The sequence below is a fragment of the Salmo trutta genome, chromosome 30 (assembly GCF_901001165.1).
Source record: "Salmo trutta chromosome 30, fSalTru1.1, whole genome shotgun sequence".
Taxonomy (NCBI): domain Eukaryota; kingdom Metazoa; phylum Chordata; class Actinopteri; order Salmoniformes; family Salmonidae; genus Salmo; species Salmo trutta.
In genome coordinates, this window is record NC_042986.1 from 31,106,905 (window position 1) to 31,133,881 (window position 26,977).

Here is a 26,977-nt window from a genome sequence, read left to right on the forward strand (position 1 = left end):
TGAGCTAGCCTCGAGCTAGGCCCATCTCCCGGCTTGCCGAAGCGGTCCACCAGCTAATTCTTGGGCTACAATACCTCTTTTGCTAATTGGCCTGGACTCTTTACTGCCGACACAGAGCCCCGCCGATCCATCACGACTGGTCTGCCGACGTAATCGCCCGAGGTGGTTCCAACAGGCTCTTCCGTTGCGACATCGCCGAAGGCCCATCTGCTAGCCCTGGCCCGCTAGTTGTCTGAATCGCTGTGTCTCCAGCTCGCCTAGCGTAGTAGCAACTACTGAATCGTCTCCTGACTCACCTATTGCTACTCATTGGACCCTATGATCACTTCGGCTACACATGCCTCTCCCTAATGTCAATATGCCTTGTCTATTGCTGTTTTGCTTAGTGATTATTGCCTTATTCACTGTAGAGCCCCCAGCCCTGCCCAATATGCCTTAGATAACCCTTTTGTCCCCACCCCCCACACATGCGGGGACCTCACCTGCTTAACTGGTGCCTCTAGAGATAAAACCTCTCTCATCGTCACTCAATGCCTAGGTTTACCTCCACTGTACTCACGCCCTTGTCTGTACATTATGCCTTGAATCTATTCTTCTACGCCCAGAAACCTGCTCCTTTTACTCTCTGTTCCGAACGCACTAGACGACCAGTTCTTATAGCCTTTAGCCGTACCCTTATCCTACTCCTCCTCTGTTCCTCTGGGGATGTAGAGGTTAATCCAGGCCCTGCAGTGCCTAGCTCTGCTCCCATTCCCCAGGCACTCTCATTTGTTGAATTCTGTAACCGTAAAAGCCTTGGTTTCATGCATGTTAACATTAGAAGCCTCCTCCCTAAGTTTGTTTTATTCACTGCTTTAGCACACTCTGCCAACCTGGATGTCCTAGCCATGTCTGAATCCTGGCTTAGGAAGGCCACCAAAAATCCTGAAAATTCCATCCCCAACTACGACATTTTCCGACAAGATAGAACTGACAAAGGGGGCGGAGTTGCAATCTACTGCAGACATAGCCTGCAGAGTTCTGTCATACTATCCAGGTCTATTAAAAATCTTTTAAAAATCCACCTTTCCAGAAACAAGTCTCTCACTGTTGCCGCTTATTATATACCCCCCTCAACCCCCAGCTGTGCCCTGAACACCATATGTGAATTGATTGCCCCCCATCTATCTTCAGAGTTCGTACTGTTAGTGACCTAACTGGGATATGCCCGTCCTACAATCACCCCGGCTGTCCTACAATCTAAGCTAGATGCCCTCAAACATACCCTCGTAAACCTGACTATCCTAACCGATCCTTGACATTGGCGATGTCATTTACAAAATAGCCTCCAACACTCTACTCAGCAAATTGGATGTAGTCTATCACAGTGCCATCCGTTTTGTCACCAAAGCCCCATATACTACCCACCACTGCGACCTGTATGCTCTCGTCGGCTGGCCCTTGCTACATATTCGTCGCCAAACCCACTGGCTCCAGGTCATCTATAAATCTTCGCTAGGTAAATTCCTGCCTTATCTCAGCTCACTGGTCACCATAGCAACACCCACCCGTAGCACGCTCCTGCAGGTATATTTCACTGGTCATCCCCAAAGCCAACACTTCCTTTCGCCGCCTTCCTTCCAGTTCTCTGCTGCCAATGACTGGAACGAACTGCAAAAATCACTGACGCTGGAGACATATCTTCCTCTCTAACTTTAAGCACCAGCTGTCAGAGCAGCTTACCGATCACTGTACCTGTACACAGCCAATCTGTAAATAGCACACCCAACTACTTCATCCCCATATTGTTATTTATCTTCTTGCTTTTGCACCCCAGTATCTCTACTTGCGGGTCATCATCTGCACATCTATCACTCCAGTGTTAATGCTAAATTGTAATTATTTCGCCTCTATGGCCTATTTATTGCCTTACCTCCCTAATCTTCTACATTTGCACACACTGTACATAGATTTTTCTATTTCGTTATTGACTGTATGTTTGTTTATGTGTAACTCTGTGTTGTTTTTGTCGCACTGCTTTGCTTTATCTTGGCCAGGTCGCAGTTGTAAATGAGAACTTGTTCTCAACTGGCCTACCTGGTTAAATAAAGGTGAAATAAAAAGAAATAAATAACAATGTGGACTATGTGGACTAAAAAGCACCATCATAACAGTTCTGAGACTGCAACTATTTCTCTGCTGTGTGTGTACTGTTCTTCATCCTTCAGATGGGTTGTGGTGGCGAGGCAGATGAGAGGAACAGTGGTCTGACTGGGGTCCTTACTAACGGCAGTCCCACTCACTGCCTGATCCTGAACGGGCAGAAGCCGGACAGACACATGCACTCGAAAGTGAGGAATCCGCTGGTGCCCGATGGTTTCCAGGAAACCGGACATCAAGTGCCACCTGAGGAGAGAAATCCCCACCCCTCCTCCACATACCTGTCCCCCGACGCAGGTAGGGACCACATGGCTAATAACATAATAGTGTTGTCACAATACCAGCATTTTTCATTCGATACCGATACCAGGTTTAGTATCACAATACTCGATACCATCACGATACTTATTACCAAAACGATACCAAAATGATACCACAAATTTTTTTTTTTTAGCTAAAGTCACAAAATGGCACTTGATCCAGACAGATAAACTTTAGGACTTATTTTATTCGAAACTGCTAAGAGAACATACTGTATTCTTTTATTGTACTTATTAACAACATTTGCATGGAAGAAGCAATCTGTTCTTTTCGAAAAGTGTGCACTGTCTCTTTAAGAAATGAATGACGTTATTTGCTTAATTTGCAAGGCAGAATGTGGCTGTGGAATCTGACTTTGTGGCTCGGGAATCTAGTGGAAACCAGACGGGAGGCAAAGGAAGACGAAGAAGTGAATGATGTTTGGTGGCATGGGAGACGATGTGAATTAGTAACATTTTTGGTGCCTGTCAGCTTTTAAATTAGCATATTTTGTGTTATGGTTTGCATATTATCACAAACAAAGTACTAGGATTGTGAATTCAGCTGTAAGCTAGCAAGGAAAGTTAGCCTACAATTAAAGCTGGAAGCTACCGGTTTCGTCTTGCATTGTAAAAGTGTCAAGCCTGTATTGACATTGTTTGGTGAACAGTAATGAACAGTTTCAACATGTCTACATGCCGTGACGCATTATTCAAGTTCGTTAACTTCTTTGCAGCGTGAGTGGGGACTGGAGAGCTAATGCAGCTCAGACAGCTCTGGCAATGAATGACTAAGTGGACTAGGCTCTTTGCTCTTGGCGCTATAAAGAGGCTATGCTGATACAGACTTGATCCTCTCAATCACGTAAGACACATTTGACAGAAGTACCAAATGTAACAAAAATTATAGTACCTAACTGTACATATTGTCTTGGTATCGAAAAGTTTTGGTATACTGTGCAACACTATAACATAGATATTACCAAGTACTGCATCTATAACAATATGGTTATTACATGGTTATTACCAGTGGCACGGTTACTTCTTCAGCCAGAGTTGGGTCAATACCAGTCCTGGTCCAGATGAAACAGTCATTGAATGAGGCATAGAATTTCTGAATTTGAAAATAGCTCTAAGAATTGGATGTTTCCACCTAAAAATCCAAACCCAAGTTGTGAATAAACTGGAGTTGAAATGGAATTGTTTGGAACTATTCCGTGGTTTGGGCATAAATGGTCGGTGGGGAGGCTTGGTCAGATGACCGCTGTTGGATTCTTAGAAAGCATTCCAGTGTTTCAGAATACTTCTGATTCTCAAGATGTAAAATAAATGCCTTAAAGTAAATGCCTTAAAGGTTAAAGGTTTAGAATAAGGTCAAGATTGCCCAATCATGTGGGTGAGAATGGAAGATATGATGGTAATGTTGCTGCTGACTGATAAACCTAAACCAATACTGCTCTCACTGTAATAGTGAGACCACTAGCTTATGAACCAATCGCTATATTAATCCATACACAAATCAGTGCACATGATATCAATGACTTGTATCACTGCCTTGCTCACCATGGCCAGCCACACTAAATGCGGTCTTTACCTTAATATTGAGATCCAAGCAGTTCACTCATTCAACGCTACAAAAAATGACCCATGGTTCACTTTGTTGAGCGTGTGGTCTTTCATACTAGAGGATATTGTGTTCATAAAGATTGGTTCCTTGGATTGGACATGAAAGGTTATGGAATTATCGACCCCCACAGACCCCCACAGACCCCCACCCCCCTTTATAATCTGTAAATCAGTATAATGTCCAAGTGAAATTGACTTAACAGTTAACACTTTACTTTACATTTTTGTAATATCTCTTTTCTCAGTTTCAACCCAGTATCAGTAAGCCAGGTGTGCGCTCTGAGTGGCTAGACAGACCAGAGTGTGTATGTTGACATGTTTATCTCTCAGTAGTTTGTACTGTTGCGTGTGACTCAGTGACTAGCAGAGCGAGAGGGGCTCAAGGCTGTTTTCTCTGTTGCTGTGACACACACACACACACACACACACCACACACACACACACACACACACACACACACACACACACACACACACACACACACACACACACACACACACACACACAGACAGGCAGGCAGCAGTCAGAGAGCGAGAGAGCTGTGTCTGTCCAGGAACATGACCCGTCAGCGCTCTGCTAGATAAAACTGATACATAACAGATGAGATCTGGGAACGGCTGCAGGCAGACGCTTTTTGAGAGCCTTTTTATTCAAAATGTTTTACAACCATTGATAGGTTGGAGAAGCTGTCTATATGGGGGAGGGAAGCTCCATCTCTCTATGTGTGTGTCTTCGTAAAGTAGTAGGGAATTGGCCTGGTTTGTCACCTCCCCTACCAGCTGTCACACTTGGGGTTTTCTGCTAGGGCAGTGTGTCGAACACAGTTGTGTAAAAGAGTTCAGTTCATGGTTGTATCGCTGGGTTACTGTGTCCTGCAAACAAGCTAAAACAAGCCTCTCTGCACAGAGGAGAGGAAGGACTCAGGAGGTGCACACAAACACACACACAGATACAGCTGATAAAAATAACAAAAGAACGTGTGAATTAACAAAAAGAGGTCCATTGGAATGGTTGGGCCAGCTTTTTGGCTGGTTCGTTGTGAAAATGTTTTCTTATCTCTGCTCCTGCAGGTATTGACTCTGATGCAGTTGTTGAAGTGAATGGAAATAGTGCCCCTAGTTTATCTATGTCAACGCTGTGACAGATTGCCACTAGGGCCGTGACGGTCATGGAAATTTGGATGCCGGTTATTGGTCTGCCAAAATACGCACATTTTCTCCTCTCCTCCACCCCTGACTGCATGTGCTGCTGCTGCTGGAAGGGGGGCATTGCCTAGGCAACCAAGGACTCTTTTGTTACAACACCTTGTTTTTTTTCAGCAAGAAGCAACAAAGTTTCATCATGTTGTAAAGAGTCCATGTTACCGCGTAAATGGACTCAACCACACGAATTCTCGGTCGTCCCAAATTAGTTGTTCGTTCTACAAAGAAATCAAAACAATAATGATAAAACAACGGTTATGACGGTTATTTCTTCATCCATAATCGACAGAGATAATCAGCAGCATGGTGGTCATGGAGGCTGGATGAAGCACATGTTATACACACAGTTCTTACTTTCACAACTAGGGGATAGTCAGATCTATTTGGCTTTCCCTCCCGAAGTTGTTGACTTGTGCTAGAATATTTTTTTACAATTTACCACCCCAGCCATATTATTAGCCATGATTAGGGCCTTGGCTCTTCCCTGACCTTGTAACCTGACCAGGAAAAAAAATGAGCCAGCCCTGAGAGAGAGACTCTAACCCCAGCATATGTTTTATAGCCTCCTCACCAATGATCCCTCTCTAAGCTGTGTGCGTGCAGTTCCTGGAGCAGTAACGCGCAGAAGAATTGCAGCCCACGCAGAGATGGACAAGATTGAACTTCACTAAAATGTGCACAACCTTTCCTGGCTTTAAACAGAGAAACATTTCTCCATACTGTAGAAATTGGCATTAAATCAATAAAATAACAGTCCCTTTCAATGCAACAAACCAAATCCAACTTCAAGACTGAGTTGGTGATTTTGTTGTAGGCAGGGGTGAAAGTATATTTCATTTCTTACCGGTACGGGACACCCAAGTGCGAGCACACATTTTTTTGAATACTTCAGAAATGACAAGGTAGCCTACTCCGCTGACACTGACTAACAGATCAATAAGAACAATGTTGTATAATCCATATCATTGGCCTACGAGAAGGGGAGCCACAATACGATATGAGGAGGAAATGATTGTCCCAAAACAAAGAAAAGTGGCACTGACTCCATGAGAAAGACAGTGAATATGCATGCTCACTGGCGATATGGCAGATGTTCTCCGCTGGTGCCAATGAGATGTTGGATTTTGATATCTAAAAGACAGATTGGAGTCTTTTCATTGTCATAACTTTACAGCAATAGCCATTTGCTTTCTGAACAGTTTTTCCGCGATTGTATTTTTTAATTTTGCGATATGCCTGGCTTTTCACTGACAGTAGGAACTTAACAATCATCTATTTGGTATTTGCCGCGTACGCTGCCCAAATTGCAGGCCCTTCTGACTGTAGGCTTTGCGATTTAAAACAATTCACTTTTTAAAGAAACTAATGATCCTCTGTGGTCAATAACTGGACTGGCCTGCACAGAGCCCTGACCTGAACCCCATCAAATACCTTTGGGATAAATTAGAATTCTGTTGTGGCTGAATGGAAGCAAGTCCCCGCAGCAATGTTTCAACATCAAGTGGAAAGCCTTCCCAGAAGAGTTGAGGCTGTTATAGCAGTAAAGGGTGGACCAACTCCATATTAATACCCATGATTTTGGAATGAGGTGTCCACATACTTTAGGTCATGTAGTGTATCTCCTGTCCCATTTGAGCTACAGTCATGAAATTTTGTACATATATGCTAGGGATGTAACGGTTCACCAAACCCACAGTTCGGTACGCATAGTATTGTGGTTTTGGATTCACGGTTCGCTTCGGTTTCGGTACCACGGGAAAATGAAAGGCCAGCAGTTACTGTAGTTCATTTTTATTTGTGGCCCAAGTCCAGCTTCTGTGACGGCATTCACAATGTTCCTATCATTGTCTGTTGTGACAGGGATTGTTATGTTGGGCCTCACAAAAAGAGGTCTTCTCGGGTCCAAAGATCTGTGTGCACTATTTCTATGCTTCCAGTTCTTAAGTTTAGTTTTTTGCGTCTTTCACTTTCAAACAGCTGAAAATACAATATTTTTGGTTTATTGAAAAGATATTTCACAGCAGGTGAGATGGTACAATGATTTACTACATTGCTTGTTTTGTCACATAAACTGCTATTAGGCAAACTATTTGAATTTTAGAAACCAGGAAATGGCGTAGAGATTTCTGCATATTGCACCTTTAATTCGAATTTTAGAAACCAGGAAATGACGTAGAGATTTCTGCATATTGCACCTTTAATTGCATAATTTTTATTCTATCTTCCATTGATTATATAACCTCCTAACGTTTTTCTATTGATTATATAACCTCCTAACGTTCTTCTATTGATTTTATAACCTCCTAACGTTCTTCTATTGATTATATAACCTCCTACGTTCTTCTATTGATTATTATAACCTCCTAACGTTCTTCTATTGATTATATAACCTCCTAACGTTCTTCTCATTGATTATATAACCTCCTAACGTTCTTCTATTGATTATATAACCTCCTAACGTTCTTCTATTGATTATATAAACATCCTAACGTTCTTCTATTGATTATATAACCTCCTAACGTTCTTACTATTGATTATTATAACCTCCTAACGTTCTTCATTGATTATATAACCTCCTAACCGTTCTTCTATTGATTATATAACCTCCTAACGTTTCTTCTATTGATTATATAACCTCCTAACGTTTCTTCTATTGATTATATAACCTCCAACGTTTTCTATTGATTATATAACCTCCTAACGTTCTTTATTGATTATATAACCTCCTAACGTTCTTCTATTGATTATATAACCTCCTAACGTTCTTCTATTGATTATATAACCTCCTAACGTTCTTCTATTGATTATATAACCTCCTAACGTTCTTCTATTGATTATATAACCTCCTAACGTTCTTCTATTGATTATATAACCTCCTAACGTTCTTCTATTGATTATATAACCTCCTAACGTTCTTCTATTGATTATATAACTCCTAACGTTCTTCTATTGATTATATAACCTCCTAACGTTCTTCTATTGATTATATAACTCCTAACGTCTTCTATTGATTATATAACCTCCTAACGTTCTTCTATTGATTATATAACCTCCTAACGTTCTTTGCCACACACGGAGGTTCTATAACTGTAGTGCTACTTTGATGACTTTTGATTGGCTGTCAACAAGCTACATGCGCCACTCATGAAATGCATACTGTACTGCATACTGTACTGTCTTTTTTATCTCTATCAGAATCAGGGCTACTTGAATACAAAGGGGAGACGAAGTTGTGTTCTTGTTTCTTTGTATTTCCGTCTCGCACCGGTGGAATGCTGGGATGAAGTCTGCGTAAATATGTCAACATGTTTGAGGTGTTGGTGGAATGCTGGGATGAAGTCTGCGTAAATATGTCAACATGTTTGAGGTGTTGGCTCTTGTCTAGGCTGTTCTCGTTGATCAGTGGCGACATACTGTTAAGGTTTTATCTACAGCTCTCTTTCTATTGCTGTTGTAAACTACTGTTACGATGATGGAGTATCCTCCTGGGTTATCCACCCCACCACTCTCCATCGTACAGAACTAGTTCCCGGCTGCGCCTCACAAAAGGACACTTTGAAATGCTCCAGTTATGATTTGAATTTTGATTACAACGTGTGCATAGGCTGTAGTTATTTTAATGGATTAGCCTACAGTGTTTTTTTCAGCTCAGATATACCCAAGAGGAAATGGCATACATCGCAGTGCAGGAATTACCTATAGGCCTGGTGTTTACATTTTTGAAAATATTTGTTTATGTATTCATTCGAGGTCCCCCTACCAAACGGTCCGGTACGAATACATGTACCATACACCCCTAATATGTGCATCTCCTCATGTGACATTTTGTTACATTTGTGTTCTTTATGTTACTCCTACCTTGTCATGTTTAATAAATACATTTCAAATTGCACATCTTTTCATTGTTGACTCAAGTATGATATTGGAAACCTTGGTTAATGGTTGAAGAATGTCATGTCTGGCGTTAGGCTAATTAACATAAATCTGCATGCATTTGATGTTCTCAACCTAGATTTTTTTTGCGAGTACTTGATTATAATTTAATGTGAGTACTCAAACATTCAAATCATTTAAAATGCCCTAGTAGCGTCTAACATGCCTACTGTAGAGACCATTTGCATCAGTGTAAATGATACACAACAGTGGATCGATGTGAATACTCTCTTTCTATCTATGTGGCCCCTTGCTGTCCCCTCCTCCATCTCTTTCTATCTCTGTGGCCCCTTGCTGTCCTCTCCTTCATCTCTTTCTATCTCTGTGGCCCCTTGCTGTCCTCTCCTCCATCTCTTTCTATCTATGTGGCCCCTTGCTGTCCTGTCCTCCATCTATTTCTATCTCTGTGGCCCCTTGCTGTCCTCTCCTCCATCTCTTTCTATATCTGTGGCCCCTTGCTGTACTCTCCTCCATCTCTTTCCATCTTTGTGGCCCCTTGCTGTCCTCTCCTCTCTCTTTCTATCTATGTGGCCCCTTGCTGTCTTCTCCTCCATCTCTTTCTATCTCTGTGGCCCCTTGCTGTCCTCTCCTCCATCTCTTTCTATCTATGTGGCCCCTTGCTGTACTCTCCTCATCTCTTTCTATCTCTGTGTCCCTTGCTGTCCTTTCCTCCATCTCTTTCTAAATCTGTGGCCCCTTGCTGTACTCTCCTCCATCTCTTTCCATCTTTGTGGCCCCTTGCTGTCCTCTCCTCTCTCTTTCTATCTATGTGGCCCCTTGCTGTCTTCTCCTCCATCTCTTTCTATCTCTGTGTCCCTTGCTGTCCTTTCCTCCATCTCTTTCTATCTCTGTGGCCCCTTGCTGTACTCTCCTCCATCTCTTTCTATCTCTGTGGCCCCTTGCTGTCCTCTCCTCCATCTCTTTCTATGTCTGTGGCCCCTTGCTGTCCTCTCCTCCATCTCTTTATATCTATGTTGCCCCTTGCTATCCTTTCCTCCATCTCTTTCCATCTCTGTGCCCCTTGCTGTCCTCTCCTCCATCTCTCTATCTCTGTGGCCCCTTGCTGTCCTCTCCTCTATCTATTTCTGTGGCCCCTTGCTGTCCTCTCCTCCATCTCTTTCCATCTCTGTGGCCCTTTGCTGTCCTCTCCTCTCTCTTTCTATCTATGTGGCCCCTTGCTGTCTTCTCCTCCATCTCTTTCTATCTCTGTGGCCCCTTGCTGTCCTCTCCTCCATCTCTTTCTATCTATGTGGCCCCTTGCTGTACTCTCCTCCATCTCTTTCTATCTATGTGGCCCCTTGCTGTACTCTCCTCCATCTCTTTCTATCTCTGTGGCCCCTTGCTGTCCTTTCCTCCATCTCTTTCTATATCTGTGGCCCCTTGCTGTTCTCTCCTCCATCTCTCTATCTCTGTGGCCCCTTGCTGTCCTCTCCTCTATCTATTTCTGTGGCCCCTTGCTGTCCTCTCCTCCATCTCTTTCTATGTCTGTGGCCCCTTGCTGTCTTCTCCTCCATCTCTTTCTATGTCTGTGCCCCTTGCTGTCCCCTCCTCCATCTCTTTCTATCTTTGTGGCCCCTTGCTGTCCTCTCCTCCATCTCTTTCTATCTATGTTGCCCCTTGCTGTCCTTTCCTCCATCTCTTTCTATCTATGTGGCCCCTTGCTGTCCTCTCCTCCATCTCTTTCCATCTCGGTGCCCATTGCTGTCCTCTCCTCCATCTCTTTCTATCTCTGTGCCCCTTGCCCTCCTCTCCTCCAACCACGAGGATGTCACACTAAAGCCAGCTCAAATCCATGGAAGATGAGGCGTTCGGACAAACTCACCACCCCCCTCTGGCATTGGCCACTCTCTTAATATCGCCATGGAGAATAGGACATTTCTCTCTCTCTCTCTCTCTCTCTCTCTCTCTCTCTCTCTCTCTCTCTCTCTACATTTTACATTTTAGTCATTTAGCAGACGCTCTTATCCAGAGTGACTTACAGTAGTGATTGCATACATTTCATACATTTAATTTAATTTCATGCATTTTTTTTTTGTACTGCACTCTCTCTCTCTCTCTCGTTCTCTCTCGTTCTCTCTCGTTCTCTCTCACTTTCTTACTTACACACACACCAATCTGTGTCTCCCTCTTAGTGTATTGCATAATTCACCATGGTAAGTCATGGCAGTCCCCTGATGACGACAGGCAGTGAGATTCAGCCCAGCCTGCAAAAGACAAGAGGTCAGGGAGTCAAGAGAGCTGTCTCACTAACACTTTTAACACCGCACACCAAAGAGCTGTCCAACTAACACTTTTAACACCACACACCAAAGAACTGTCTGACTAACACTTTTAACACCGCACACCAAAGAACTGTCTGACTAACACTTTTAACACCGCACACCAAAGAGCTGTCCGACTAACACTTTTAACACCACACACCAAAGAGCTGTCCAACTAACACTTTTAACATCGCACACCAAAGAGCTGTCCGACTAACACTTTTAACACCGCACACCAAAGAACTGTCTGACTAACACTTTAACATCGCACACCAAAGAGCTGTCCGACTAACACTTTTAACATCGCACACCAAAGAGCTGTCCGACTAACACTTTTAACACCACACACCAAAGAACTGTCTGACTAACACTTTTAACACCACACACCAAAGAACTGTCTGACTAACACTTTTAACACCACACACCAAAGAGCTGTCCGACTAACACTTTTAACACCACACACCAAAGAACTGTCTGACTAACACTTTTAACATCGCACACCAAAGAGCTGTCCGAACTAACACTTTTAACATCGCACACCCAAAGAGCTGTCCGACTAACACTTTTAACACCGCACACCAAAGAACTGTCTGACTAACACTTTTAACACCACACACCAAAGAGCTGTCCGACTAACACTTTTAACACCACACACCAAAGAACTGTCTGACTAACACTTTTAACATCGCACACCAAAGAGCTGTCCGACCTAACACTTTTAACACCGCACACCAAAGAACTGTCTGACTAACACTTTTTAACATCGCGACACCAAAGAACTGTCTGACTAACACTTTTAACACCACACACCAAAGAACTGTCTGACTAACACTTTTAACACCGCACACCAAAGAACTGTCTGACTAACATTTTTAACACCGCACACCAAAGAGCTGTCCGACTAACTGTAACGGTTGTCTTTGGAAGAAGAAGTAGACCAAAGTGCAGCGTGGTACGTGTTCATGATGTTTATTAATAACTTGAACACTGCAACAAAAAAACTAAGTGGAACAAAACGCAACAGCTCTGTCAGGTGAACACACTAAACAGAAAACAACTACCCACACCAACCCTTGTGGGGAAAAGGCTACCTAAATATGGTTCCCAATCAGAGACAAACGATAGACAGCTGTCCCTGATTGAGAACCATACCCGGCCAAAACAAAGAAATACCCAAACATTGAAAAAGGAACATAGAAATGCCCACCCTAGTCACACCCTGGCCTAACCAAAATAGAGAATAAAAACCCTTTCTATGTCCAGGGCGTGACACTAACACTTTTAAACACCGCACACCAAAGAACTGTCTGACTAACACTTTTAACACCACACACCAAAGAGCGTGTCCAACTAACACTTTTAAACATCGCACACCAAAGAGCTGTCCGACTAACACTTTTAACACCGCACACCAAAGAACTGTCTGACTAACACTTTTAACATCGCACACCAAAGAACTGTCTGACTAACACTTTTAACACCACACACCAAAGAACTGTCTGACTAACACTTTTAACACCGCACACCAAAGAGCTGTCTGACTAACACTTTTAACACCGCACACCAAAAAGCTGTCCTGACTAACACTTTTAACACCACACACCAAAAAGCTGTCCGACTAACACTTTAACATCGCACACCAAAGAGCTGTCTGACTAACACTTTTAACACCGCACACCAAAGAGCTGTCTGACTAACACTTTTAACACCACACACCAAAGAACTGTCTGACTAACACTTTTAACACCGCACACCAAAGAGCTGTCTGACTAACACTTTTAACACCACACACCAAAGAGCTGTCCAACTAACACTTTTAACACCACACACCAAAGAACTGTCTGACTAACACTTTTAACACCGCACACCAAAGAGCTGTCTAACTAACACTTTTAACACCGCACACCAAAGAACTGTCTGACTAACACTTTTAACACAGCACACCAAAGAGCTGTCGTAACTAACACTTTTAACACCGCACACCAAAGAACTGTCTGACTAACACTTTTAACACCGCACACCAAAGAGCTGTTGGTGATGTGACACTCCAATATCATCTATTTCTGAACAGCGTTGGTTGGCGTTTTCACTTGATAACTGCTTGACGAAGTTGGTTTGTGTTTCCACTAGTTTCCCTGTGCGACTCGTAGCTGGTCGTCTCATTTTACAGTGATGTGTGTCTCCTGTGTAGTTTTACACAAAGCAGAGTCAGTTTCCCCTGACCTAACCCCACCCTCCAGGTCACAGACCACAGCTGACTGGTGGCTCGACTGGTTTCACCCTGGTGCTGGTTTAAATAAACTGTCTCAGCACTTTACACAGTTGAGACACACACACACACACACACACACACACACACACACACACACACACACACACACACACACACACACACACACTTTTGCAGTGAAGTATGCTGTGTATGGGTGAAGGTCAAAGGAACAGCCCCCCGCCTGCCCTCTTTCTCAGTCTGGATCTCATTGAGACTGGAAGGTTGTGAACCCTCAAACCCCGTCTCCCAACCATGTCCCTCTGCTCCAACCTTCTCTCTCCCCCAGCCCTCTCTCTCCCCCCAGCCCTCTCTCTCCTCCCCAACCTTCTCTCTCCCCAACCCTCTCTCTCCCCCACCCTCTCTTTCCCCCAACCCTCTCTTTCCCCCAACCCTCTCTCTCTCCCCAACCCTCTCTCTCCCCAACCCTCTCTCTCCCCAACCCTCTCTCTCCCCCAACCCTCTCTCCTCCAACCTCATCTCTCCCCCAACCCTCTCTCTCCCCCAACCCTCTCTCTCACCCAGCGCTCTCGCTCTCCTCCAACCTCTCTCTCTCCCCGCAACCCTCTCTCTCCCAACCCTCTCGTCCTCCCCAACCCTCTCTCTCGCCCCAGCCCTCTCTCTCCCCACAACCCTCGCTCTCCCCAACCTCTCTCTTCTCGGTCCCCAAACCCTCTCTCAGTCTCACCCCAACCCTCTCTCCTCACCCCAACCCTCTCTCTCCTCCAAGCCCTCTCTCTCCTCCCAGCCCTCTCTCTCCCACAACCCTCTCATCTCCTCCAACCCGCTCTCTCCCCAACCCTCTCTCTCCCCAACCCTCTCTCCTCTCTCTCCCCAGCCCTCTCTCTCCCAGAAACGATCTCTCTCCTTCCAACCCTCTCTCCCCTAAAACCTCTCTCTCGCCCAAACGCCTCTCTCTCTTCCAACCCTCTCTCTCCTCCAACCCTCTCTCATCCGTCAACACCCGTCTCTCTTCCCTCCAGCCCTCTCTCATCCGCTCCTCCTCCAACCCTCCTCTCTCCTCCAACCCTCTCTCTCCCCCAACCCTCTCTCTCACCAACCCTCTCTCTCACCAACCCTCTCTCTCCCCCAACCTCTCTCTCTCTCCTCCAACCCTCTCTCTCTCCCCCAACACTCTCTCTCCCCCAACCCTCTCTCTCTCCTCTAACCCTCTCTCTCTCCCCTAACCCTCTCTCTCTCCTCTAACCCTCTCTCTCTCCTCCAACCTCTCTCTCTCCTCTACCCTCTCGCTCCTCCCCCTCTCTCTCTCCTCCCCCTCTCTCTCTCCTCTACCCGTCTCTCTCTCCTCTACCCTCTCTCTCTCCTCTACCCCTCTCTCTCTCCTCTAACCCTCTCTCTCCTCCAACCCCTCTCTCTCCTCTAACCCTCTCTCTCTCCTCTAAGCCTCTCTCTCTCCCTCTAACCCTCTCTCTCCTCCAACCCTCTCTCTCTCCTCTAACCCTCTCTTTCTCTAACCCTCTGCCCCTAGTCATATATGCCGGCCCTATGATTACTCGCTGTAAGGTGTGTGTTCGTAAAGGGTTAACTCTCCTACTCATACACCAATAGGTCCAAGGTCATTCTAGATGAATGGCAACAGAGGAGAGGGGCTGGTGTAGCCCAGCCTGCTAGCATTCTGCATCTCGCATGTCTAGCATTTCAGCTCCAGTATCTGGGCTATGTGTAATCTAACGCAGCCGGAACGGCGTTTCTTTCTTTCTGGACCTGACTAGAAGAAAACAACTGTCGGGGGAGGTTATCTTCTGTACTGTTGATCCAATCCAGTAAAAGTGGAGGAGGAGTTAGTGTGCCACCTTGTTAACGCCCACAAGTGGAAGTCGCGTCACGGGCTCTATTTTGATTTCTTCTGAAAACCAGAACATCTGGTTTCTCCCGACCCCACAGAGAGTGGGCTACGTGTAAACTGCACCATTGCTAACCAGAGCTTGCACCATGACAGAGGCAGGCCTGTCTGACTCATCAGCCCAGTGCTGCTCCAGACAGTCCAGTAAAAACACGTGTGGTAACTTGTGGATGTGTTGGTGTGTCATTGGTGGTTACAGGTTTTCTTTCTCTGCTATTAGATTGCATCACTGTGGTTGACCCTGAATCATTCTTTGATTTCATCAAAAGCCCAAATAAACATGGTGAAAGGGTGTGTGTGTGTGTGTGTGTGTGTGTGTGTGTGTGTGTGTGTGTGTGTGTGTGGTGTGTGTGTGTGTGTGTGTGTGTGTGTGTGTGTGTGTTATGCTTGGATGAGACATTAATTATCTGTTGGTTTGAGCTGGAGATGAGAAGAGTAATCAGTTTCATAATGTGAGTGAGTGAGTGAGTGAGTGAGTGAGTGAGTGAGTGGGAGGGAGGGAGGAATGCTTTGTGCATGCATACAGTGGGATGATCCTCTGTTGCAACCAGAAAGTAAAGAGCTCAGCATTTCTTCATGCTTATTGCCTAGGGCTTGGCAATATGGCATAAATATCATATCACAGTATTTTTTAAATATTTTACGGTATTTGATGTTTCTTAATAATCATAGTTCTAAATATGCTTTATCGGTCGTGCATGGCAACAAATTAATTGTAAGTGGTTTTAATTGGACTACCTCCATTCTGATTGCTGTTCAACGAAACGTCAACTAAAAAGGACAAAACTGACAGTGAAGAAGTCCTAATGGTAGAACATTGCACAGGAATCAAAATCCTCTTTCGTAGCCTCAAACTCTGGTACTCAACCAATGATTTCTATTTGCATAATTATTTATTCAATTCCAGCATTTTCACGAATTTCATTATTTTCTTCACTAATTTGGTATCATTTACAAACTGTGTCACGTTTATTTTGTCTTAGTATGCCTCTATTTCGTAAAAAAAAAAAATCCTTTGTGAGAGCAATAATTTTCCTCTTCGACTGTATATTTTTGGCTTCAATTGCAGTCCCTACTTTCACCAGTACTCTGATTTACGGGGGTCTATTTGGCAAGCTTGCCCTCCTGAAGTTGTTGACTTGTTGTACTAAAAAGTTAGCTAGCAGTTCTCGGCTGTTAGCAGTTTCTTACTGGTGACCAAAACGGATGATTGCTATCATTTTTTCGAGTCATTACTGAAATCCAAACCGGTCCGTGAATGTATACCGGTATCTAGTTTTTATTTACGGTTTACCGCCCAGCCCTGTTATTAGCCATGATTAGGTCCTTGGCTCTTCCCTGACCTTGTGACCTGACCAGGAAAAAAACGACCCAACCTTGAGAGACAGATGGATAGAAAGCCAACGTAGAACACCAATTAATGCATGCAGAGCAGAATTAGGCTGATACCCGCTAATTATCAAAATCCAGAAAAGAGCTGTTAAACTCTACAACCACCTAAAAGGAAGTGATTCCCAAACCTTCTATAACAAAGCCATCACCTACAGAGAGATGAACCTGGAGAAGAGTCCCCTAAGCAAGCTGGTCCTGGGGCTCTGCTCACAAACACAAACAGGCCCCACAGAGCCCCAGGACAGCAACACAATTAGACCCAATAAAATCATGAAAAAACCAAAAAATAATGACTTTACACATTGTAGAGAACTAACCAAAGTACAAAGCAAACTGGAATGCTATTTGGCTCTAAACCGAGATTATACAGTGGCAGAATACCTGAAAAACGCTGTAGGCTGCCATGGCTATCAAGAGAAGACAGGCAATGTGCACACTGCCCAAAATGAGGTGGAAACTGAGCTGCACTTCCTAACCTCCTGCCAAATGTATGACCATATTAGAGACACATATTTCCCTCAGATTACACAGACCCACAAAGAATTTGAAAACAAACCCAATTTTGATAAATTCCCATATCTACTGGGTGAAATACCCCAGTGTGCCTTCACAGCAGCAATATGTGTCCAGTTGCCACAAGAAAAGGGCTATCGGTGAAGACCAAACACCACTGTAAATACAACCCATATTTATGTTTATTTATTTTCCCTTTTCTACTTTAACTCTTTGCACATCAGTACAACACTGTACATAGCCAGTAATATAACATTTCAAGTGTCTCTATTATTTTGAAACTTTTGTGAGTGTAATGTTTACTGTTCACTTCTGATTGTTTGTTTCACTTTTGTTTATAATTTATTCCACTTGCTTTGGCAATATAAACATGTTTCCCATGCCAATAAAGCTAATTGATTTGAATTGAGAGTGAGAGAGTTAGAGAGAGTGGGAGAGAGAGAGGGAGTTGGAGAGAGAGGTAGAGAGTTAGAGATGGACAGAGAGAAAGTGGGTGAAGAAGAATAGAGCGAGGCACACACAGACTAGAATAGAGCAGTGCACGGTGCTTGGCCTACACACAGAGAGAGAGGAAGCTAGAAGAGCTAGTATTTTGCAACTCTAACCCCAGTGTATGTTTTATAGCCTTCAATGCATTTACACAAGACCTTCTGGTCACCACCACAGCTAGCAGACACAACCTCGCTCTCTCTCTCTCTCTCTCTCTCTCTCTCTCTCTCTCTCTCTCTCTCTCTCTCTCTCTCTCTCTCTCTCTCTCTCTTTCTCTCTCTCTCTTGCTCTCTCTCTCTCGCTCTCTTTCTCAATTCAATTCAAATGTGCTTTATTGGCATGGAAAACATATGGTTACATTACCAAAGCAAGTGAAATAGATAATAAACATAAGTGAAATAAACAATAAAAAATGAACAGTAAACATTACACTTTACAAAAGTTCCAAAGGAATAGAGACATTTCAAATGTCATATTATGTCTATATACAGTGTTGTAATGATGAGCAAAGAGTTAAAGTACAACAGGGAAAATAAATAAACATAAATATGGGTTGTGTTTGTGTTTGTTCTTCGCTGGTTGCCCTTTTCTTGTGGCAACAGGTCACACATCTTGCTGCTGTGATGGTACACTGTGGTATTTCACCCAATAGATATGGGAGTTTATTAAGATTGGATTTGTTTTCAAATTCTTTGTGGATCTGTGTAATCTGAGGGAAATGTTTCTCTAATATGGTCAAACATTTGGCAGGAGGTTAGGAAGTGCTGCTCAGTTTCCACCTCATTTTGTGGGCAGTGGGCTCATACTGTACAGTGCCTTCAGAAAGTATTCACACCCCTTTAATTGTACCACATTTTGTTGTGTTACAGTCTGAATGTAAAATGGATTACATTTTGATTTTGTATCACTGATCTACACACAACACCCCGTAAATTGAAAGGGGACTTCTGTTTTTAGAAATGTTTACATATGAATAAAAAATGAAAAGCTGAAATGTCCTGAGTCAATCAGTGTTCCACCCTTTTGTTATGGCAGGAGTGAAAATGTGCTTAACAAGTCACATACTAAGTTACATGGACTCACTCTGTGTGCAATAATAGTGCTTAACTGTAGATAACCACAAAGACCAGGGAGGTTTTCCAATGGTTGGAAAAGAAGGGCATCTATTGGTTGATGGGGGAGTGAGGAAGACATTGAAATCATATGCTTCATGATCTAAATATTGAGAGAGCATGGGCGACAGAGAGGAACAAAATGGTAGGGGTGAGAACAGGTGGCTCTGGGCAGGAGTGAGGTTGATGTTTGTATGTTGTCTTTTGTATGTGTATCAATACACACAGTCACTACAAAGATACAGACGCCTTTCCAAACTCAGTTGCCGGAGAGGAAGGAAACCGGTCATGGATTTCACCATGAGGCCCATGGTGATTTTAAATCAGTTTCAGAGTTTAATGGCTGTGATAGGAGATAAATGAGGATGGACCAACAACGTTGTAGTTACTCCACAATACTAACACAAATGACAGTGAAAAGAAGAAAGCCTGTACAGAATACAAATATTCCAAAACATGCATCCTGTTTGCATTAATGCTGCAAAAAATGTGCCAAATAAATTGACTTTTTATCCTGAATACAAAGCGTTATGTTTGAGGCAAATCCAACACATCACTGAGTAACACTCTTCATATTTTCAAGCATGGTGGTGGCTGCATCATGTTATGGGTATGCTTGTCATCGGCAAGGACTAGGGAGTTTTTTAGGATAAAATAAACTAAATAGAGCTAAGCACAGGCAGAATCCTAGAAGGAAACTTGGTTCAGTGTGCTTTCCAACAGACACTGGGAGACAAATTCACCATTCAGCAGGACAATTACCTACAGTTGAATTTGGAAGTTTACAAAAACCTTAATGAAATACATTTAAACTCAGTTTTTCCACAATTCCTGACATTTATTCCAAGTAAAAATTCCCTGTCTTAGGTCAGTTAGGATCACCACTTTATTTTAAGAATGTGAAATGTCAGAATAATAGTAGAGAGAATGATTTATTTCAGCTTTTATTTCTTACATCACATTCCCAGCGGGTCAGAAGTTTACATACACTCAATTAGTATTTGGTAGCATTGCCTTTAAATTGTTTAACTTGGGTCAAATGTTTCGGGTAGCCTTCCACAAGCTTCCCACAATAAGTTGGGTGAATTTTGGCCCAATCCCCCTGACAGAGCTGGTGTAACTGAGTCAGGTTTGTAGGCCTCCTTGCTCACACATGCTTTCTCAGTTCTACCCACACATCTTCTATGGAATTGAGGTCAGGGCTTTGTGATGGCCACTTCAATACCTTGACTTTGTTGTCCTTAAGCCATTTTGTCACAACTTTGGAAGTATGCTTGGGGTCATTGTCCATTTGGAAGACCCATTTGCGACCAAGCTTTAACTTCCTGACTGATGTCTTGAGATGTTGCTTCAATATCCACATAATGTTCCTTCATGATGCCATCTATTTTGTGAAATGCACCAGTCCCTCCTGCAGCAAAGCACCCCCACAACATCATGCTGACACCCCCGTGCTTCACGGTTTGGATGGTGTTCTCCGGCTTGCAAGCCTCCCCCTTTTTCCTCCAAACATAACGATGGTCATTATGGCCAAACAGTTCTATTTTTGTTTCATCAGACCAGAGGACATTTCTCCAAAAAGTACGATCTTTGTCCCCATGTGCAGTTGCAAACCGTAGTCTGGCTTTTTTTATGGCGGTTTTGGAGCACTGGCTTCTTCCTTGCTGAGCGGCTTTTCAGGTTATACCGATATAGAACTCGTTTTACTGTGGATATAGATACGTTTGTACCTGTTTCCTCCAGCATCTTCGCAAGGTCCTTTGCTGTTGTTCTGGGATTGATTTGCACTTTTCGCACCAAAGTACGTTCATCTGTAGGAGACAGAACGCGTCTCCTTCCTGAGCGGTATGACGGCAGCGTGGTCCCATGGTGTTTATACTTGCTTACTATTGTTTGTACAGATGAACGTGGTACCTTCAGGCATTTGGAAATTGCTCCTAAGGATGAACCAGACTTGTGGAAGTCTACAAGTTTTTTTCTGAGGTCTTGGCTGATTTATTTTTATTTTCCCATGATGTTAGCAAGGAGGCAATTCGGGTGTGTAGGCCTTGAAATACATCCACAGGTACACCTCCAATTGACTCAAATGATGTCAACTAGCTGTTTAAAGGCACAGTCAACTTGGTGTATGTAAACTTCTGACCCACTGGAATTGTGATACAGTGAATTATAAGTGAAATAATCTGTCCGTAAACAATTGTTGGGAAAATTACTTGTGTCATGCACGAAGTAGATGTCCTAACACACTTGCCAAAACTATAGTTTGTTAACAAGAAATTTGTGGAGTGGTTGAAAAACTAGTTTTAATGACTCCATCCTAAGTGTATGTAAACTTCTGACTTCAACTGTATCTATTCAACCCACTGGAAGACAAATTCTAAAACATTAATATATTTTGCATAGTTTGTTGACAATAAAATGACAATTTAATCCATTTTAATCCCACTTTGTAACACAACAAAATGTGGAAAAAATCAAGGGGTGTGAATACTTTCTGAAGGTACTGTAGCCTGTCTTCTCTTGAAAGACAGGTCTGCCTATGACATCCTCTCTCAATAGCAAGGCTATGCTCACTGTCTGTGCATCGTCAAAGCTTTTCTACATTTTGGGTCAGTCATGGTGGTCAGGTATTCTGCTACTGTGTATTCTCTGTTTAGGGCCAAATAACATTCCAGTTTGCTTAGTTTTTTGTTGATTCTTTCCAATGTGTCAATAATTATCTTATTGTTTTCTCATGATTTGTTTGAGTGTAATTGTGTTGCTCTTCTGGGGCTCTGTGGGATCTATTTTTGTTTGTGAACAAAGCCCCAGGACCAGCTTGCTAAGGGGACTCTTCTCCAGGTTCATCTCTCTGTAGCTGATGGCTTTGTTATGGAAGGTTTGGGAATCGCTTCCTTTTTGATGGTTGTAGAATTTTACTACGCTATTCTGGATTATGATAATTTGTGCGAATCGTCCGAATTCTACTCTGCATTATTGGTATTTTATGTTGCACACGATGGATGTTTTTGCAGAATTCTGTATGCAGTCTCAATTTGGTGTTTGTCCCATTTTGTGAATTCTTGGTTGGTGAGGGGACCCCAGACCTCACAACCATAGAGGGCAAATGGTTCTATAAGGGAGTCAAGTATTTTTATCCAGATCTTAATTGGTATGTTGAATTTGATGTTCATTTTGATGGCATAGAAGGCCCTTCTTGCCTTGTCTCTCAGCTCGTTCACAGATTTGTGGAAGTTACCTGTAGTTCTGTGTTTAGGCCGAAGTATGTATAGTTTTTTGTATGCTCTAGGTGAACAGTGTCTAGGTGGAATTTGTATTTGTGGTGCTGGAAACTGGAACCTTTTTTGGAACACAAATTTTTTTGTCTTTTTGAGATTAACTGTCATGGCCCAAGTCCGACATAATCTGTGCTGAAGATCTAGGTGCTGTTGTAGGCCCTCCTCGTTTGGGGACAGAAGCACCAGATCATTTGTTAACATTTGACTTCAGAGTATAATAGATTGAGGCCAGGTGCTTCAGACTATTTTAGAGCCCTTACCAATTTGTTGATATAAATGTTGAAAGAGGTTGGGGCTCAATCTGCATCCCTGTCTCACCCCCCGACCCTGAGGAAGAAATCTGTCCATGTTTTGCCAATTTTAACCACACACTTTGTGTACATAGAGTTTATAATGTTGTATGTTTTCCCCCCAACACCAGTTTCCATCAATTTATATAGCAGATCCTTGTGCCAATTTGAGTCCAAAGTTTTTTTTAAATCAACAAAGCATGAGAAGACTTTGCTTTTGTTTTGTTTGTTTGTCAATTCGGGTGTGCAGGGTGAATATGTGGTGTGTCGTACTATAATTTGGTAAAAAGGCAATTTGACATTTGATCAGGACATTGTTTTCACTGAGAAAATGTATGAGTCTGCTGTTAATGATAATGCAGAGGACTTTCCCAAGGTTGCTGTTGATGCATCTCCCACGGTAGTTATTGGGGTTGAATTTGTCTCCATTTTTGTGGATTGGGGTGATCAGTCCTTGGCTCTATGTATTGGGAAAGATGCCAAAACTGAGTTTAAGTATAGCCAATTGGAAATTGTGGTCTGTATATTTTATCATTTAATTTAGGATACCATCAACACCACAGGCCTTTTTGTGTTGAAGGGTTTGTAATGTGTCCTGTAGTTCATTCAATGTAATTGGAGAATCCAGTGGGTTCTGGTAGTCTTTAAAGCTGACTCTAAGATTTGTATTTGACCATGTATATGTTTTTGCTGTTTGTACTTTGTTATTGGGCCAAAAATATTGGAGAAGTGGTTTATCCATACATTCCCATTTTGGATAGATAGCTCTTCATGTTGTTGTTTGTTTAGTGTATTTAAATGTTCCCAGGAGTGGTTAGATTCTATGTGTTCTTCAGTTACATTGAGCTCATTTCTGACGTGCTGTTCCTTCTTTTTTCTCCATGTTTTCTTATACTGTTTTAGTGATTCACCATAGTGAAGGCTCAGGTTTTTGGTTGGATAGGTTTCTTTCGTAGGTTTTTGCATTCTTCTTTAAACCATTTGTCATTGTTGTTCATGTTTCTAGGTTGTATGGTCAAAATGTTTATAGGGCAGCTGAGAGGTCAAATATACTGTTTAGACTTGATAGGGCAGCTGAGAGGTCAAATATAATGTTTAGACTTGATAGGGCAGCTGAGAGGTCAAATATAATGTTTAGACTTGATAGGGCAGCTGAGAGGTCAAATATAATGTTTAGACTTGATAGGGCAGCTGAGAGGTCAAATATAATGTTTAGACTTGATAGGGCAGCTGAGAGGTCAAATATAATGTTTAGACTTGATAGGGCAGCTGAGAGGTCAAATATACTGTTTAGACTTGATAGGGCAGCTGAGAGGTCAAATATAATGTTTAGACTTGATAGGGCAGCTGAGAGGTCAAATATAGTGTTTAGACTTTCTACTGCCAGGTTTACACCTTCCCTATTACAGTGGAGCGTTTTGTCCAGGAAGTTGTCTTAAAGGGATTGACTATGTACAGACCCAGCGTGCGACAGAGCTGCTGGAGTTGTGACCCGTTTTTGTTGGTTGTTTTGTCGTAGTTGTGTCTAAGGGGGCATATTGGGGAGGGAATGCTCTCACTTCCAGGTAGATGTTTCTCCCCCTGTGTGCTGACTGAGAATGTCAGGTTCTTGTCCAGTTCTGGCGATCAGGTCACAACAGACTAATACATGTCCCTGGGCCTGGAAATGGTTGTTATTTCCCTCTCTAGGATGGAGAGACTGTCTTTATTAAAGTATGGGGATTCTATAGGGGGGATATAGGTAGCACACAGGAGGTCATTTTTCTCTGTTGAGATTATTTCCTTATTTATTTCTAACCAAATGTAAAACGTTTCTCTTACTCGCTCTCTCCTTTTCTCTGTCCTCTGACCAGAAACAGCTGGTCCTCTTTAGCCTTCTGTTATTTTGTCTCTGTCTCTAAAGTCTATTTGTTGGTTTCATCTTAAAAGGTTCGGAACAGAAGAAACAACAATAAGGACAGTAAGAAAGTTGTTTGGCTGATATAGAAGGATATTTCATTCTTGAAAAGTTGCTCCAAATCCTTTTTTCATGTCCTCACACACACACACACACACACACACACACACACACACACACACACACACACACACACACACACACACACACACACACACACACACACACACACACACACACACACACACACACCAATCGCTCCTTAGTGCATTGCATAATTCACCGTCATCAGGGGACTGCCATGACTTACCATGCCAAGAGTGTGCAAAGCTGTCATCAAGGCAAAGGCTACTTTGAAGAATGTCAAATCTAAAATATATTTAGATTTGTTTAACACTTTTTTAGTTACTACATGATTCCATATGTGTTATTTCATAGTTTTGATGTCTTCACTATTATTATACAATGTAGAAATGTAGAAAATGTAGAAAATCCTGGAATGAGTAGGTGTGTCCAAACTTTTGACTGGTGCTGTAATTATTTTGTTTTATTAGGTTACTCAGAAAGGTTGGTGACCACTGCTCTACACTATACTTGCCTGTTTTGTCACATATACTAAACTTAGGCAAACTATTAGAATTGTAGCAACCAGGAAATGTCGAAGCCATTTCTGCATATTGCACCTTTTAATAACAGTTTGATTAAGTAAGTTTGTTTTTCTACAAATTTACTTGTGCTACTCTTAGCTGGTCATCCCATTTTACAGTTACGTGTCCTGTGTAGTTTTGCACAAAGCAGATCTGGTTTCTCCTGACCTTTGACCTCTCCCCTCTCCACTATCCCTTTCCCCTCCCTCCTGGTCACAGACCACAGCTGACTGGGTAACTGATTGGAGTGACTATTGGTTTCACCCTGTCACAACATTTTTCACAGTAAACACACCCACGTACGCACAAACACACGCATGCACACACAGCAGCATATCACACTGCATCCCACTAATGGATTGCTTCTGAAGCTAAGCAGGGTTGGTCCTGGTTGGTCCCTGGATGGGAGACCTGATGCTGCTGGAAGTGGTGTTGGAGGGCCAGTAGGAGACACTCTTTCCTCTGGTATAAACATTATATCCCCAGGGCAGTGATTGGGGACATTGCCCTGTGTAAGGTGCTGTCTTTTGAATGTGACATTAAACAGGTGTCCTGACTTTCTGTGGTCACTAAAGATCCCATGGCACTTATCGTAAGAGTAGGGGTGTTAACCCCGGTGTCCTGGCTAAATTCCCAAGCTGTCCCTCATACCATCACGGTCACCTAATTATCCCCAGCTTACAATGGGCTCATTCATTCCCCCTCTTCTCCCCTGTAACTATTCCCCAAGTCATTGCTGTAAATGAAAATGTGTTCTGAGTCAACTTATCCGGTTAACCTCTCTAGGGTATGTGGGACGAAATCGTCCCACCTACTCAACAGCCAGTGGAATCCCATGGCGCGATATTCAAATACCTTAGAAATGCTATTACTTCAATTTCTCAAACATATGACTATTTTACACTATTTTAAAGACAAGACTCTCGTTAATCTAACCACACTGTCCGATTTCAAAAAGGCTTTACAACGAAAGCAAAACATTAGATTATGTCAGCAGAGTACCCAGCCAGAAATAATCAGACACCCATTTTTCAAGCTAGCATATAATGTCACATAAACCCAAACCACAGCTAAATGCAGCACTAACCTTTGATGATCTTCATCAGATGACACTCCTAGGACATTATGTTATACAATACATGCATGTTTTGTTCAATCAAGTTCATATTTATATCAAAAACCAGCTTTTTACATTAGCATGTGACGTTCAGAACTAGCATACCCACCGCAAACTTCCGGTGAATTTACTAAATTACTCACGATAAACGTTCACAAAAAACATAACAATTATTTTAAGAATTATAGATACAGAACTCCTTTATGCAATCGCTATGTCCGATTTTAAAATAGCTTTTAGGCAAAAGCACATTTTGCATTATTCTGAGTAAATAGCTCGCCATCACTGGCTAGCTATTTTGACACCCACCAAGTTTGGCACTCACCAAACTCAGATTTACTATAAGAAAAATTTGATTACCTTTGCTGTTCTTCGTCAGAATGCACTCCCAGGACTTCTACTTCAATAACAAATGTTGGTTTGGTTCAAAATAATCCATAGTTATGTTCAAATATCCTCTGTTTTGTTCGTGCGTTCAAGACACTATCCGAAGGGTAACGAACGCCCGGCGCATATCGTGACAAAAAATTTCTAAATATTCCATTACCGTACTTCGAAGCATGTCAAACGCTGTTTAAAATCAATTTTTATGCGATTTCTCTCGTAAAAAAGCGATAATATTCCGACCGGGAAACCCTGTTTTCGTTCA

The 26,977-nt window shown here is 42.7% G+C and overlaps 1 protein-coding gene across 2 annotated transcripts in view; it reads left to right on the forward strand.

The window, feature by feature from the left end:
• Positions 1–26,977, forward strand: part of LOC115168504 (zinc finger protein 704) — a 113,289-nt gene that overhangs the window by 13,468 nt on the left and 72,844 nt on the right. For both annotated transcript variants that reach the window (XM_029723856.1, XM_029723857.1), the window contains exon 2: positions 2,208–2,436. The gene's annotated coding sequence lies outside the window, so the exon portion shown is untranslated. The remainder of the gene's footprint in view (positions 1–2,207; positions 2,437–26,977) is intronic.